A 17,409-nucleotide genomic window follows, 5' to 3' on the forward strand; every position below is an offset into this window, starting at 1 on the left:
CTACGATGATCGTTTCACTCCTCGCAGGCACAACTGTATCTTCTTTAATGGCTGCTAGCACAGTGCTGTCATCATGTGGATGAAGAAATACCTCCTCGTTGCCAACTTTGATTACCCTATTCTTAAAATCCAATTGAAATCCATGCAAATTCATTACGTCCATTCCTAATATAACATCTTCTTCGATGTCTGCAACTATGACAGTATGGACGAACTTTTCTGCTCCAATCCCTAATTGTATCTGGATTTCTCCATGGGTGTTGGCGTTTTCACCTGTGGCAGTCCGCAGTCGCAACCTCGTTGGTAAGAGTTTCTTACGGCTGTTTAAAACTGACGGTCGTATAATGGTCCTGGTCGCTCCGGTATCCACCAACAATGTATACTTTTTACCATTTATTTCTCCATCCACATATACACTATCTTCACGACATTTCAAAGAAGCTATTAGTATGAGAGGGTCTTTGGAAAAGTTGCGGGTCGAAGCTGCCCCCCTAAGGCCGACCCGTTCTAGTTTTCCTGCTGGTGAGTCTCTTGATTGTTATTGTACCTATGGTACTTACACGAACTCCGTACGTGTCCCATTTCACCACAGTTCCAGCACCTTATGGTCTTCGTTTTCTTGGATGCAATGTCTTTCATCATATTAACAAACTGGTCAAGTTTGTCCTCATCCTGTTCCTCTTTCACAGTCCTCACTTTACTGTATCCACCAGAGGCCTGGGTAGCTGATTCGTATTCGAGAGCGGCAGATAAGACATCGACCAGCGTCTTGTGACGAGCTAATCGCAGTGTTCTTTGCATTTCATGATCACGAAGGCCATCAATAAATGTTTGAACAGCCAACTTTTCCATCATGTCTTCGGGAGCTGTTGGATATGCATATCGTACCAACCTGGCAATATCGACCTCGTATTCTTGAAGAGCTTCATCTTTCTTTTGTCTTCGATTTTTAAACTGCGACTGATAGACATGCTCTAAATGTTCGTGCCCGTATCGCATAGTCAGTCTCTTTTTCAGCTGCTCGAAGTCATCTGTCTCCTCTACGGCTATGGTCTGGAGGACATCCAAAGCGTCGCCTCGAAGAGCAATAGTGAGGTTTACAGCTTTTTCTTTTTCGGACCATCCGTTCGCTCTGGCCGCCGATTCGAACTGTTTCATGTAGTTGTTCCATGATGACTTTCCGTCGAAATTTGGCACCTTAACACGAGCATGACCTACACTCCCTTCAACTATCGACCGTGGCTCCCATTTGTATTTGGTTTCATCATTTTTAATGTCTGTTAAGATGGGTTCCATACCTTTGTCTACTTTTTCCGTTTCCCCCATTTTCTTTTCTATTTCCTTGATCTTTTCTTCAAAAGTAGATTTTATGGACGATATCTTGTCGTCAAAATCCGAAGTGACTTTAGAGATCTCGTTAGTCATTTTGCTGTCAAGGGATGAAATATCACCCGAAACTTTCGAAATTTCACTAGAAACTTTGTTCTCTAACGATATAATGTCTGTCGAAACTTTCAAAACATCCGAGGAAACTTGGGAGATTTCACTAGAAACTTTTTTTTCTAACGATGTAATGTCTCTCGAAACTTTAGAAACATCGGAGGAAACTTTCGAAACATCCGAGGAAACTTGGGAGATTTCACTAGAAACTTTGTTCTATAACAATGTAATGTCTGTCGAAACCTTCGAAATCGACGAGATCACAGCAGCATGCTTGTCTTCAAACAAATAGGTTTCTGGATCTTTACCCTCTTCCTGAAGAGCGTTCTTTAGACGTTCGACCAGATCAGCCTTTTTCCCAGTAGAACTCAGATCCCTTTCTTCCAATTCAAGTCTCAGGTCTGCAATTTTTAGCTTACACAAGGTAGACATGATCACACACGTTATTTATTACGATTTATATTTTATTTATTTTTAAAGGTTCCACACTCTATTTAAACCGAAAATTTACGTTGAATTTATTTATTTCAAGTATCCTCACTTCTGCACCACTGTGGCGTAATTGTCTTTTTACGCGATTGACTCTACTATTTTATTTATTTATATCTTTAGGCACTAAGTTTAATTTAAATAAAGGAAGACTTACTTATATTATTTTATTTACATCACTTATTTATTTTAATAATTACAAATAACACCAACTAACACATCTAATTTATTTACAAACTCAAATTTATGATTTAGTTAACTAAACATAATAATTCCGATAACTAATAAATACATTTCATATCTTCGATTCGAATACATTAACTTACGTGACGCGCTTCGATGAATGAATGACTGGCCTGTGCTCGAATCTCGGTTCTATATATACCTCGGCAGCGGTCGTCTCCAACGCCGTGGATAGGAATGGTATTGTCTCGTAACGCCGAGAAGCTTCGGGAAGAAATAGGCCAATTCGTGAGCGGACTAAATAGTGTCACATTATACTAAGAACGTACTTTTTAGAATATTCCAAGGAAGTGCTATAAACCTTCTATTTATATACTTAGAACGTACTACTGCACATCTTTGTATTAGAAGAATATATTTTTAAGGATATTCTAAGAAAGTGTATCTTTTCAGCATCACCTAATCTCATCTTAGGTTCTACTGGTTCTACCAAATACCTATTATATTTACATATTTTAATGGCAAATGAGAATGTAGTTAGTACCTACATTCTGCAATATTACGTAAAAAGTAAGTACATATTTATAATAAATTTTAGTTATCTATATAAACTATTATATTATAATATTTAGCTAAACTAAACTATATATGAGTAACTAAAATTTATATACTTATATGTACTTACTTATATGTATTTATTAAATAATATTGAGTTACCAAAATAGATTATTATTAGTACTTTATTATCATTCGTCTTCATCCTTAACACTGCCACACTGCATAGATACATATTTTCGATTACATATTTTACCGTTGTTTCCTACGCTGATCCAATCAGGTAAGAAATGGTCAGAATAAGACAAGACGGGGTTAGGGGGATATGTATTGTGGAAGTGGAATAACACAACATCGGTGCACCGGTGAGTGTTGCCAAACGGAAGGAAATTTCACTTTTTGCGGGAATTTTTAACAAAAAAGGTGATACAGGGAAAAGTTAACTCAAAAGGGAATTTTTGTTCCAGTCCAAATTATTAAATATTAAAAAAATCAAAATATTTGAAAATAATTAAAAATACCTTCTCAGATTTTGTAAACAGGAGGGAATTTTTTTATAAAAGTGGGAATTTCTCAGGTTGACGGAAAAAGCTTACTCGATGGTTCGCAACACCAAAGCCTTTGGTTGTGGATTTTGGCATGCTTTGGTTCTGGAATGGCCCGTATCACAGCCTCCCGTATTGAATTGAATGTACCTAAATTCAAATTCCAACGATGTAAAAATACTCGTGATAAACTCGAAATGGTAAAGTTATTTCAATTATGAAAACGAATTTTTAATAATAAACGTTAATACCTACAATTAATGTTTGAACTTTTTTACCACACAACAATTTTGAAATGAAATTCGTCCAATACTACCTACATACATAAATTTTATTAATTATTCTAAAATATAACGAAGTTGATAATCTATAAGGCTAATATTATACTTCCTATACATAAATATTATTTTTAAGATATTTTAAAAGTATCTACTTATAAGTATGTGTTAAGAATGTACTTATAAGTATGTGATAAGAATATTCGATAAAGGTATATTCTAACAATAAACTTTTACGAATATTCCGAATATACGAATGTACTCAGTATATTCGGTACGAGAATATACTTTAAAGTATATGCAAAGAACATGAAATTTAGAATGTTTTTTAAGGTACATGCTATGCTTGTACTAAAAAGAATATACTCCGACGAATGTTGGTAGTATATGCTTAGAACATGTTACGAACATCATTGTTATGTGGGTTACAGTATAGCTTCCCGTGCATGACAAGCTTAAGGAGGTAACCTATAGCCCAGGCTATAATATTATAAAAAAAAATCACTTATAGATGGGACAACAGGTTTAGGAAATTCGAGACATCAAAAATGCTCAATTTTTAAGGTGGTGCGTAATGGGCTGTATATTATACATAAATTTCAAATCGACACCTTGCTCATTTAGAGATAATGGACAATTTCTTAAAAAGAAGTTAGATATTAGAAAAAAAGTTATATTATATTATAATACATATAATAATCATTCAACTTTTGTTTAATTTTTTTTTCATCGGCCTTCTCTTTCTTTAGATATTTCATTATTATAAATAGATTATAAAATATATAGGTAGGTAAATATTTTTTGCTTACTAGGTACAATAAACCAACCCAATCTATGTATTTGACAAAAGAACCGACGATATGGTTAGGTAGGTAGAGACGTGAGACGAACAAAAGGGCGGCCGAGGTAGCGGAACTTTTCTAACAATTGTAAATCAAACCCTGATTTTACTTACATTACATTAAAAATTCAATGAAGTCTATATTTATAGAAAATCAAAAAGATTGGCTAGAATGCAAATATGTACTTATACAGGGTGTTTGGTAAAGAATAGGCCATAGCTTAACCTTAGATTCCGGAGGGTAAAATAGGTCGATTTAAGTTAACTTACTTAGTACGAAAGTTGATAATAACCGAAATACAGGGTGTCAAATTTAAACTTTTATTTTATTTATTCTTGAATATTTCCTAACAAGCATGGGATAATATCACGAAATTTGGTAAGCGGGGGTTTTTTGGGACAAGAAATATAAATTCAACACCAAAAATGCTAAAAGCTAACCTATGGAAATATGTAGGTTCAATTTTTTTTATTACCCACTCTTCATACTTTTTGAATCAAAACTTTAATTCTCTTAATATTTTTACTTTAAAAAGGGATACTACATTCATATCTCGCTAAACTCAACCGTTCTCGAGATAAACGCATTTTAAATCTGCGAGGCAACATAATTTCTTGCATATCATTGTAGTTACACCCGAAAAATAACTTAAAAATATAAAAGTTTCCAAAAATGTACGATACAATGACATAAATATAAGAACTGACACAATTATTATGGTTTCATTATTATTTTTCGGGTGTAACTACAAATGATATGCAAAAAAATATGTTGTATCGCAGATTTAAAATGCGTTTATCTTGAAAATAGTTGAGTTTAGCGAGATTAATGTTGTATAGATACCTTTTTTAAGTAAAAATATTTTGAATGTTTAGAATAAAAGATTTGGTCCATAAAGTATGTAGAGTGACAGAGTGATGGATAAAAAAAATTCAACGTATTAAATGAGCGCTAAAAGACGTATGTGGCGCCCTCTAGCTAATGGCGCCATCTTTGGTAGCGAATTTAGATTTCTCATCCCCAAAAAACCCCCGCTTACCAAATTTCGTGTTGTTATCCCATGCCTGTCAGGAAATAATCAAGAATAAATAAAATAAAAGTTTAAATTTGACACGCTGTATTTCGGTTATTATCAACTTTCGTGCTAAAGTAAGTTAGCTTAAATCGACCTATTTTAAGCTCAGGAATCCAAGGTTAAGCTATGGTCCATTCTTTACCAAACACCCATAAGATTGAAAAGTGTATGAAAAATATACCAGAAAGCATAAGAAATATATCAAAGAGAATGAAAAAATATGTAACTGTAATAAAAAACGTGAATAATACCAATGTTTGGATACCAGTTGTCCTGGCTGGTGGTTTTGTCCATCCTTCTCGGCGAGATTGTCCTCTAGGTTATCAGGAATCGATAGGCTATGTTCAGACGGTGGTAGCAGAGTCTGAATGCTTCCCCTTTGAAGTTCACTTACCAAGAAGTGACTGGCTGCAACGTGGAGCTCCAGTAGCTGTCTGGGGTTGATGGCTCCGAAAACTCCTCATCTGATCGAGGAATCACGAACATAGACTGCTTCGGCACTTCAGAAAAACTCCAGGAGCAGGAGTCCTCAGGGTGGTAGATTAAAATGGTGTGCGCCTATGTCAAAGGGACACATAATAATCCATTGGATGGACTTATGCATTGATGCTCTAAATGGCCCGATGGGGCGGTCGGACTCTGTGTTATATTGTGAAACAGCGTCTTCATAGTTTTACATAATATGTAGTATATGTATGAGTATATTATACTTTAATTCGTATATAATATAATTTCTTACATTATGAAAATCAGTGGTTGATGAATAAAACTGTAGGCGAGAGCCCTAATGACGACAACGACTGAGAGATCAACTCTCCAACTTCGAACTGATATCGGTGCAATCGTTGGGTGAAACGAAAATCTATCGCCTATCGTTATAGTTTTGTGAACAGTGAAACCAAGTAGTGGGGGCGATCTTCAGACGTCCAGATAAAGTCCTTATTTCGTCCAGTACGGACGTCCAAAGGACGTTCATATTTATTCCACCCGAAGGACGTCCAACATCGGACGTCCGAAGGACGTACATATTTAGTCCACAGAAGGACGTCCAACGTCGGACGTCCAAAGGACGTTCATATTTATTCCACCCGAAGTACGTCCAACGTCGGACGTCCAAAGGATATCCATTTATAGTCCATAGACATTAGGACTAAAACTGGACCTATTTTGGGCACGTATTTTCAACTTTAAAAACATGCTCTTAAGATTCATTTGTAGTACCGATACATTGATAAAAATTATATTTTTCCTTATTAGAATTAATTAGCAAACTTATGTCATCTTGGTAACTAGAATAATAAAAAACATTGTAACAAATAATTTACAAATAAGATTTTCACACTTTACAAAAAAACAAAAACATGTTTTGAATATTAACTGTACAATTTTGAATTAAATATAATTATCTTTTCGATTTAAACTATTTTATTAACATAATTAAGTTAATATTTTATTGAAATATTTTGCTATTTGATCCCGTAATTCGTAGGTATAATATGTCCAATATGGACGATCAGAAAACGTCCGTATTTCGTCCAGTACGGACGTCCGAAGGACGTACATATTTAGTCCACCGAAGGACGTCCAACGTCGGACGTCCGAAGGACGTACATTTTTAGTCCACCCAAGGACGTCCAACGCCGGACGTCCAACGGGACGTCCGTTTATAGTCCATGGACGTTAGGACCAAAAATGGACCTATTTTGGACGTCCAGAGGACGTCGTGTGCTATTAGGGTTACTTGTTTCCGTAAAAGGTAATGTTTGAATTCACTTCCAGGTGATTTTAAGCCGCCATTAGTAAAAATAATTATTATGCCTTAAAATCTGGACACTGTTGACAAATTACTCGTAATTACTCGTAAGTAAAAGTCTTTTTGGACGTTCTTGCAGATCTACATCTAGTTGGGATGATTTTTAAAAATGCAACTTTGTGATAATTCAAGAAAACAAGTTTCATTGTTATGTTCTTTTTAATATTTGGTCACTAAGTTTCATTGAATACATTAGAGGAAAGATAGAAATTATTTTATTTTTATTTTAAGAAATTATGAAAAAATTTTATATAAAAATTTAAATAAATAATAAAAACATGATATAAAAATTAAAAAAATTCTAACTTAAAATAAAATTGATTTATGAAAATTACATTTATACGTAAAATTACTATTTAATAATTAAATTCTACATTTAACAGGAATTTTTTTATAAATTAGAAATTGGTAAGGCGGTCATTTTGTAGTTCTTTCAAATCTATAAAGTTTTTTCTCAAAATCACTTTTTTATCGTACATTTTCACAAACGGTATCTATACTTTGAAGTTTGATCTAAGTATCTAATTGAAAATCTCGAAGAACATGAATCAGTTGATTAAAATTTGGATGTGTATTGTAAAATGAAGCATTATAGTGAGAGTGAAAAGACATGCATTTCTTGTCCTTTGTAAAGACGAAGAATTTTCAGCCCAAATGTGAGGAGGAAATGTTGACGTTTCTTCAATATAGGTTTCAACTAAATAGTCACTAAATTAACCACTCTTTCACCTTCTGGTTGAATTGCAACAAGATCTATGGCAAAGTAATCCCCAGCGTCCTCTGCTTTAAGAAAGAGTAAACCAAATATATGAGTAAGATATTTAGTTATATCTGTTTCTGTATCGTTTTTTAACTGATATTCAATATCAACTGGGTTTTCGCAACCAACTTGGTATTCGCAAACAACTCGGTTTTGCCGAGATATTTTCAACTGCTTTAATTTTCACTAATTTACTTAAAGTTTGTTGAGAACATCTTTATTTTATGGATAAAAGTACTATTTGGCAACAATGTTTAAATTTCAGAAAAAAAATATCCTTTAATCATGCTTTATTGTAAAATCGCTCGGGAGTGAATTCGAATAGTGTCGGGAGTGAACTCGACTAATAAAATAACTACCTGCTCAAGAAAGGAAGGGAACTCAAAGGTGCCCTTCATACCCAATAGCTTAAACTGTCAATTCCTAATGTTGTATTTTATTTGTTGTAAGTATGTTCAATTTGCAATTTATATAAATTTTGCAATTAATTGTTTTTGTTTTTGATTTTATATCATATTTATAGACGGAGAGGCAGCGCTGAAAAATCTCGTTGAATTTACTAAAGCTGGATTTTTCACAGTTGATTACTGTGAGTGTGTAGAGAAACATACTGCGGTCGGTCAAGCGAAACGTAGAACAGGGGTTACTGAGAGGGTATCAAAGTTGCTTTCCTACGAAGGTAATTAAATCCATTTACTAAGGCCGAAAATCAGTACACACATTCTAAATTAAATATAAATAAAAGTTATTATAGTCGGTGAGCTGTATGACGGGACAGAGCCGGTCCGCCGGTCGGTCGGCCCCAATAATCGATTGAGGAAATGAAGCATTTTGGCTCGCAATTTGTTCGTCCAGAATGGATTTACTTGAAATTTTCACGGAAGGTAGGGAATAGTCCAAGGATCATTTTCTATATCATGCCGCAATCATACGCTAAAACCTTGGGGGTGGTTGCCACCCAATCTCGGGGGTGGGAATTTTTGATGACATTTTAACCATGAAATTCGATGGAAAATGTGATTCTAAGAAAAAAATATTTTTTACATTTTCTTCGTAAAACTAATATTTTTCGAGTTATTCACGCTTGAAAATAACAGTTTTTCGACGAAAAAATCGACTATTTTAGAGGGTTTTTTGAGAATACCTCGAAAAATATGCATTTAATAAAAAAAAAACTGTGAATATCAAAATTGTATCTTTTAGTAACACAAACCAAATTCTTTTCCAATAATACCTTTAAGACCAATACAAACCGAGATACGGCATGTTAAAAGTTAGCTTTTTTCGTCAAATGCATAATTTGAAATATTCAAAGCCAAATAATGGGAAAAATTTGCATTTTTCGAGGAAAACTTAAATAATCTTTTTTCAAGTATACAATTATACAATAATAAAAAGTTTTTATCATGAAAATTAAGCCACTTATAGTCCAAAAAAATGTCGGTACCTGCTTTTCTCTACGAAAAATTCAGTGAAAACAACCCCCTAACTACATTCCTAATTCAAAAGTGGTCTTTACCTTTCTGCAGTTCCTTTTATATTTATATTATCAATTCACTCAAGGAGTTTCACCTATTTAAAATGCCTAATTTTGGAAAAATGGGAGTTTAACAAATTTGGTATTTTTCACCTTTTACTTCAAAATAACTCCGAAAATACTGAAGATACGAAAAAAATTATAAACTACTAAATGGTAGCTTTTTTAATGACTAAGGTTACCCTGTGCATAGATTTTCATTACAGTTAATAGCTAGCCAGATATAGCTGTTTAAAACGTCTATTTACCAGTAATCACCCCCTTATTCGAGCCCTTTAAACCCGCCCCAACTAAAAACTAAGGGATCTTACGGAATTTAATTTACACAGTCTTATAGCTCTTTAAAAATCGTACAAAATCATATTTGAATAAACTTTTTATCGCCAAAAATATATAGAATATTTTTCGAAGTATTCTCAAAAAACCCTCTAATAAAGTCGATTTTTTCGTCGAAAAACTGTTATTTTCAAGCGCGAATAACTCGAAAAATATTAGTTTTAAAATGAAATACATGCTTAAAATGTAATAAAAAATTCCCACCCCCGAGATGGGGCGGCAACCACCCTCAAGGTTTTAGTGTATGATATCGGCATGATATAGAAAATGATCCTTGGACTATTCCTTACCTTCTGTGAAAATTTCAAGTAACTCCATGCTGCACAAAAAAATTGCGAGCCAAAAAGCTCCATTTCCTCAATCGATTATTGGGGCCGACCGACCGGCTCTGTCCCGTCATACAGCTGACCGAATATAATAACTTTTATTTATATTTAATTTAGAATGTGTTTACTGATTTTTAGCCTTAGTAAATGGATTTAATTACCTTCGTAGGAAAGCAACTTTGATACCCTCTAAGTAACCCCCGTTCTACGTTTCGCTTGACCGACCGCAGTATGTTTCTCTACACACTCACAGTAATCAACTGTTAAAAATATAGCTTTAGTAATTTCAAAGAGATTTTTCAGCGCTGCCTCTTGGTCTATTACTGTATATTGACGATTTATCTAATTTTAGTAAATTGTAGTTGTTATTTCTTATTTGTTGTTGATATTATTTTTCTTTTGGCTGTATGTAAGCTTTGTCCATATAAAAATTTTCAGTGACAATAAAGCATATTTCTATTCTATTCTATTCTATTAGATATTATTTACTGATTTATTTCAAATTTATCTTATTGTGTTCATGTTTTGTGGTCAAATCAGTAGACAATTACAATGGTTTTAAATCGTCGTCATGGAAACCGTTTTGAATCGTCAAGTTTGGTTTTGAAAACCTTGTCAAAGAATTAATTTGTGTATTTTCACTTATAAATAAAAATTGATATAACTCTATTTTTTGTGGCTTTTTTCCAAACGTACGGCCTTAAAAAAAATAATGTTCCTAACTCATGCGGAAAGTGTCTTTCCCGCACTCGACTGCTTGCCCGAACTCCGCTATCGCGTCGTTCGGGTCAACGGCAGTCTCGTGCGTGAAACACACTAGTTAGGAAAATAACTTTTTCTCTGCTTGAATGGAAATTAATATAGGTTTTGTTTGTATGGCTCTGGTTGGTTCACAAGAGTACGACTTTTTGAGGTGAGAGAAGAAATATAGACTACAGATGTTTGGGACGCAGATCACCTCTAGTTTTTATTTACGGCACTCTGACCGTTTGACGATTTTTTTTTTTAATAATTAACTCTTTATTACAGAGACAAAATAAAGAAGTACAAGTACCAAATATAACAATATAGGAAAAAAAGAAAATCTCTGTAAAAGGGACAAGAGGACAACATAGCACAACACGAATGCTGTGCCTGCTGATCAAAGCTCTGGCCCTTTTTTAACAATTAAAGAACATTTTCTGCTGGCATATATAAATCAAATATATAACAGTTATATTACAGTTAATTAAATTTAAATAATAGAAATAAAATAAGAAAGAAACAATACAGGTGATAAGACATGAAAAGTAATGTTTATAGGGTATTATGTGTTGACTCAAGAAGATGTAATTTCATTTTTCTTTTGAATGAGTTAATAGGTAGTTTTTTCATTGATTCAGGGATACTATTATACAGGGTGTAACAAAAATACAGGTCATAAATTAAACCACATATTCTGGGACCAAAAATAGTTCGAATTAACCTAACTTACCTTAGTACAAATATGGACACAAAAGAAGTTACAGCCCTTTGAATTTACAAAATGAAAATCGATTTTTTTGAATATATCGAAAAGTATTAGAGGTTTTTTGTTGAAAATGGACATGTAGCATTATTATGGAAAGAACATCTTAAAGAAAAATTATAGTGAAATTTGTGCACCCCATAAAAATTTTATGGGGGTTTTGTTCCCTTAAACCCCCCAAACTTTTGTGTCCGTTTCAAATAAATTATTATTGTGATGCCATTAGTTAAATTCAATATTTTTAAATCTTTTGTGCCTCTTAGAATTTTTTCGATAAGGCAGTTTTTATCGAGTTGCGGCTTCTTTTTTAATATGTTTACATAAAAGTTTTATGAGGGTTTTGTTCCTTTAAACCCCCCAAATGTTTGTGTACGTTCCAATTAAACTATTACTGCGGTACCATTAGTTAAACACAGTGGTTTTAAAACTTTTTTGCCTCTTTGTATTTTTTTGATAAAGCATCTTTTATCGAGATGTGGCTTCTTTTTTAATATGGTTCAAAATATACTTAAAAATGTAAATCATAAATAAATTTTCATATTATTACTAAGTCTCCATCACCGTACTTTACCATATACAAATCTGTGGTGGATTTGACAAATATTCAAATATCTCGATAAAAACTGACTTTTGAAAAAATTACTAAGAGACAAAATTTTTTTTAAAAACTTGTGTTTAACTAATGGCTCTACAATTATAATTAAATTAGAGCGTACACAAAAGTTTGGGGGGGGGGTTTAAAGAAACCAAACCCCCATTAAATTTTTATGGGGTGTCCAAATTTCATTATAATTTTTTCTTAAAATACTACTGCCATAAGAATACCACATGTCCATTTTCAATAAAAAATATCTAATAGTTCTCGATATATTGGAAAAAATCGATTTTCATTTTGTAACTTCAAAGGGCTGTAACTTTTTTTCCGTACACATTTGTACTAAGGTAAGTTAGGTTCAATCGAACTATTTTTGGTCACAGAATATGCGATTAAATTTATGACCTGTATTTTTGTTACACCCTGTATAAGTTGTAAATATTATAAGAGTATGACTTACGGAATGTTGTTGTTTTGTACGTGGGTGGAGATATCAAACCTTTGGATCTGACATTAATATTGTGAACGTCTGTCCTGAACTTAATTCTGTCATATAGATATGGCGGATATTTTGTTACTATTATACGATGATACAGACAAAGAGCATGGAGTTTTTGTCGGTTCGCCATATCAAGCCATTTAGCATCCTTAAGCTTATAGGAGACACTCTTATACTTCCTAATACCGTAAATAAATCTAAGGCATGACTTCTGCACTTTTTGTATTCTATTTATATCAAACTGGTCAAGACAAGGACCATACACGACATCTCGATAATTGAAATGCGTTAAGACTAAAGACTCCGTTAGTAATATTTTATGCCTAGAGCTTAAAATATGTCGATGCTGAAATAATATTTTTAATGAACCGTATGCATTTTGAATACAAGCCGACACATGTTTTTTAAATTTAAGATCAGAATCTAGGAATAAACCCAAGCTTTTGGACATATCAGTGCAATTAATTTTATTATTTTGCAACAAAATTTGAATATTTCTCCTAATACTGTCTTTGTTTTTACCGAAAACCATAGCGGATGATTTAATAGGATTTAATTTTAGTTGATGTTTTTCAGATTCAATTACGAGTTTAGATAAATCACTATTAAGCTTTTCTGAAGCACTTGCCAAATCAGTAGGAGAGAATGTATAATACACTTGAGTATCATCAGCATAACAATGAACACTAACATTATCTAAATTGGATGTTAAATTAGAAATATAAATACTAAAAGGAAGTGGCCCAAGGATAGATCCTTGCGGAACACCTCTAGATATATTTAATAAATCAGAAGCTCCACCGTTAGTTTCGACATATTGCTGCCGATTACTAAAATAACTTTTCAATAATTTAATCGCATCTAACGAAAATCCGACATAATGTAAAATACAAAACAGTAATTCATGAGAAATAGTATCAAATGCCTTAGAAAAATCAAGAAGAATCAATACAGTACATTTATTTAGGTCTGTCCCTTTTAGAATATCATCCACAATATTTAGCAAAGCAGTGCTACAGCTATAGCCACTGCGAAAGCCAGACTGGAAGGAAGGAAGTATTTTATATTTATCTAAGTGACTTTTGACGTGGAGATACATAATTTTTTCTAAAACTTTTGATAGTACAGGTAACAGAATAATAGGTCTTAATTCACCAAGCTCTTTTACTTCCTTTATTTTAGGAATTGGTAGAACTCTAGCAATTTTCCAAGCATCGGGAAAAACATTATTTGCCAAACAATTATTAATTATGTCAGTTACATAACGAACAATGAATGGGCAACACATAAGTATCATATCAATAGTGAGTAAGTCAGAACCTGTAGATTTGGATTTTATTTCTAATAGTAATTGATAGACGAATATTTCCCCAAGTCTCAAACTTAAACAAATGTGAAAAATTTTTTCTAACATTATTATTGTGACGAATTTCTAACTGAGGCCGGCCCTGCCCCTAGCAGTCAACAAACAACGGCGACACGTCATCGACGAGTAATGTCTCCGCTAATCCAGAATTTTCCCGATGATAGGCGGAGACCTGCTTCAGGCGTTCCAAATGTTCTCGAAGCAGAGCCGTATCTATATAAGCGGATGATTTTTAAGCAGCAGTCAGTCAGTTACTAATTTCGACGCGATATTAAATTGTTACGTTTTTGTGAACGGGTTTGAAATGTATTTTTAAAGTAGATAAATAAATATTTGCAAATGAATTAAATAAGTTAGTATGTAAGTGTAAAATAAATTAGATATATTGTTGTAAAATGAAGTGTTAAATTGTAAGTGATATAAATTAAACAATTTCAAGTAAGTCTTTTATTTATTTAATAATAATTAAAAGTCAATTCGCGTAATAGTTCACAAATAAATAAATCAGTACAGTAATAACCCAACAACTGGTGATCAGAAGTGGATAAAATCAACATAAATTTTCGACTTAAATATAGTGTTGAATCTTTTAAAAATAAATAAAATATAAATTGTAATAAATAAAGTGTGTGATCATGTCTACCTTGTGTAAGCTAAAAATTCCAGACCTGAGACTTGAATTAGACGAAAGGGACCTGAGTTCTACTGGGAAAAAGGCTGATCTAGTCGAACGTCTAAAGAACGCTCTTCAAGAGGAGGGTCAAGATCCAGAAACCTATTTGTTTGAAGACAAGCATGCTGCTTTGATTTCGTCAATTACGTCGTTAGAGAACAAAGTTTCTGGTGATATTTCCCAAGTTTCGACAGACATAACATCGCTAGAGAACAAAGTTTCGACAGACATTACATCGTTAGAGAAAAAGGTTTCTAGTGAAATTTCCCAAGTTTCCTCGGATGTTTTGAAAGTTTCGACAGACATTGCATCGTTAGAGAAGAAAGTTTCGGGTGATATTTCATCCCTTGACAGCAAAATGACTAACGAGATCTCTAGAGTCACTTCGGATTTTGACGACAAGATATCGTCCATAAAATCTACTTTTGAAGAAAAGATCAAGGAAATAGAAAAGAAAATAGAGGAAACGGAAAAAATAGACAAAGGTATGGAACCCATCTTAACAGACATTAAAGAGACTAAACATGCGTTATGGGCACGAACATTTGGAGTATGTCTATCAGGCGCGGCTTAAAAACCGACGACAAAAGAAAGATGAAGCTCTTCAAGAATATGAGATAGATATTGCCAGGCTAGTACGATTTGCTTATCCAACAGCTCCCGTAGACATGATGGAAATATTGGCTGTTCAAACATTTATGGATGGTCTTCGTGATGTTGAAATGCAGAGAACACTGCGATTAGCTCGTCACAAGACGCTGGTCGATGTATTGTCCGCGGCCCTCGAGTTCGAATCAGCTACGCAGGCCTCTGGTGAGTACAGTGCAGTTCGAACTGTGAAAGAAGAATAGAATGAAGACAAACTTGACCAGCTGGTAAATATGGTGAAAGGCTTTACATCAAAGAAAACGAAGACCATGAATTGCTGCAATTGTGGTGAAAAGGGGTACGCACGGAGTTTAAGGAAGAACGCAAATCAAGAAACTCGCCAGCAGGAAATAAGAGAACGCACAGACCCTAGGGGGGCAGCCTCGACTCAGAACTCCTCTAAAGACCATCTAATACTAATAGCTTCTTTGAAATGTCGTGAAGATAATGTATATGTAGATGGAGAAATAAATGGTAAAAAGTATACATTGTTGGTGGATACCGGAGCGACCAGGACCATTACACGACCGTCAGTTATAAACAGTCGAGAAACTCTTACCAACGAGGTTGCGACTGCGGACTGCCACAGGTGAAAATGCCAACATCCACGGAGAAATCCAGATACAATTGGGGATTGGAGCAGAAAAGTTCGTCCATACTGTCATAGATTTCAATTGGATTTTAAGAACAGGGTAATCAAAGTTGGCAACTAGGCGGTATTTCTTCATCCACATGATGACAGCACTATGCTAGCAGCTATTAGAGAAGATACAGTTGTGCCTGCGAGGAGTGAAACGATCATCGTAGCGCGGCTACAGGGAATTGTAGAAGAAGGCACACCTGTTATGATGGAGCCATGGAACCACGACGAGGAGGTTGGCCGAGGAATCATAACAATTGGAAAGGAATTGGTTACTTCTGCTAAAGAAATTCCCGTGAGATTGATTAATGTCAATGACTACCCGGTGACCATCAAGAAGGAGACAAAAGTAGGAACTTGTGTACCCGTGACGTCCATAATCCGTCAGACGACAACATCAGGTAATTCCAACGACAAGTTCGACCAAATGGTTGCAGTTGCAGGCCAGTCTCTAAACCAAGTAGAAAAAAGGAAATTAAGGGAATGTCTTCGGCAATATCGTGACATATTCGTACCGAAAGGAGGAAAGACAGGCAGAACGACAGTTGTCAAACACAAAATTGACACTGGTACCGCTAGGCCAATTCGTCAAAGAGCTCGACGATTACCACAGGCGAAGAGAGAGGAAGCTGAAAGGATTGTTCAAGAAATGAAGAAAGACGGGGTGATAGAATCTTCTACGAGCCCATGGGTCCCTCCAGTGGTCCTGGTCAAGAAGAAAGATGGAGCTACGAGGTTCTGTGTGGACTACCGTTTGTTGAACAATGTTACCAAGAAAGATAGTTATCCTCTGCCTCGGATCGACGACACGTTGGACACATTAGCTGGAAGTAAATTGTTTTCTACGTTGGACTTGAAGTCTGGATATTGGCAGGTAGAAATGGATCCAGCCGACAAGGAGAAGACGGCCTTCACGACAGGATCTGGATTATGGGAATTGAACGTTATGCCGTTTGGACTCTGTAATTCTCCTGCGACATTTGAGAGTCTTATGGAAAATGTGTTGAGAGGGTTATCTTGGAAAACGTGCCTGGTGTATTTAGACGACATAATCGTTTTGGTGGAGACGTTTGAAGACCACCTGAAGAATTTAGAAGACGTTTTTAATCGACTTAAATCTGCCCAGTTAATGTTAAACCCCAAGAAATGCTATTTCAAAGTAAAGTCAAATTATTTAGGTCATATAGTCAGCAAAGAAGGAGTGGCCGTGGATAAAGGAAAAATCGATTCCATTAAGGAATGGCCTGAACCAACTGATAAACATCAAGTGAGAAGTTTTCTGGGACTATGTACATACTACCG

The sequence above is a fragment of the Diabrotica virgifera genome, chromosome 3 (genome assembly GCF_917563875.1).
Source record: "Diabrotica virgifera virgifera chromosome 3, PGI_DIABVI_V3a".
NCBI classification, from domain to species: Eukaryota; Metazoa; Arthropoda; class Insecta; order Coleoptera; family Chrysomelidae; genus Diabrotica; species Diabrotica virgifera.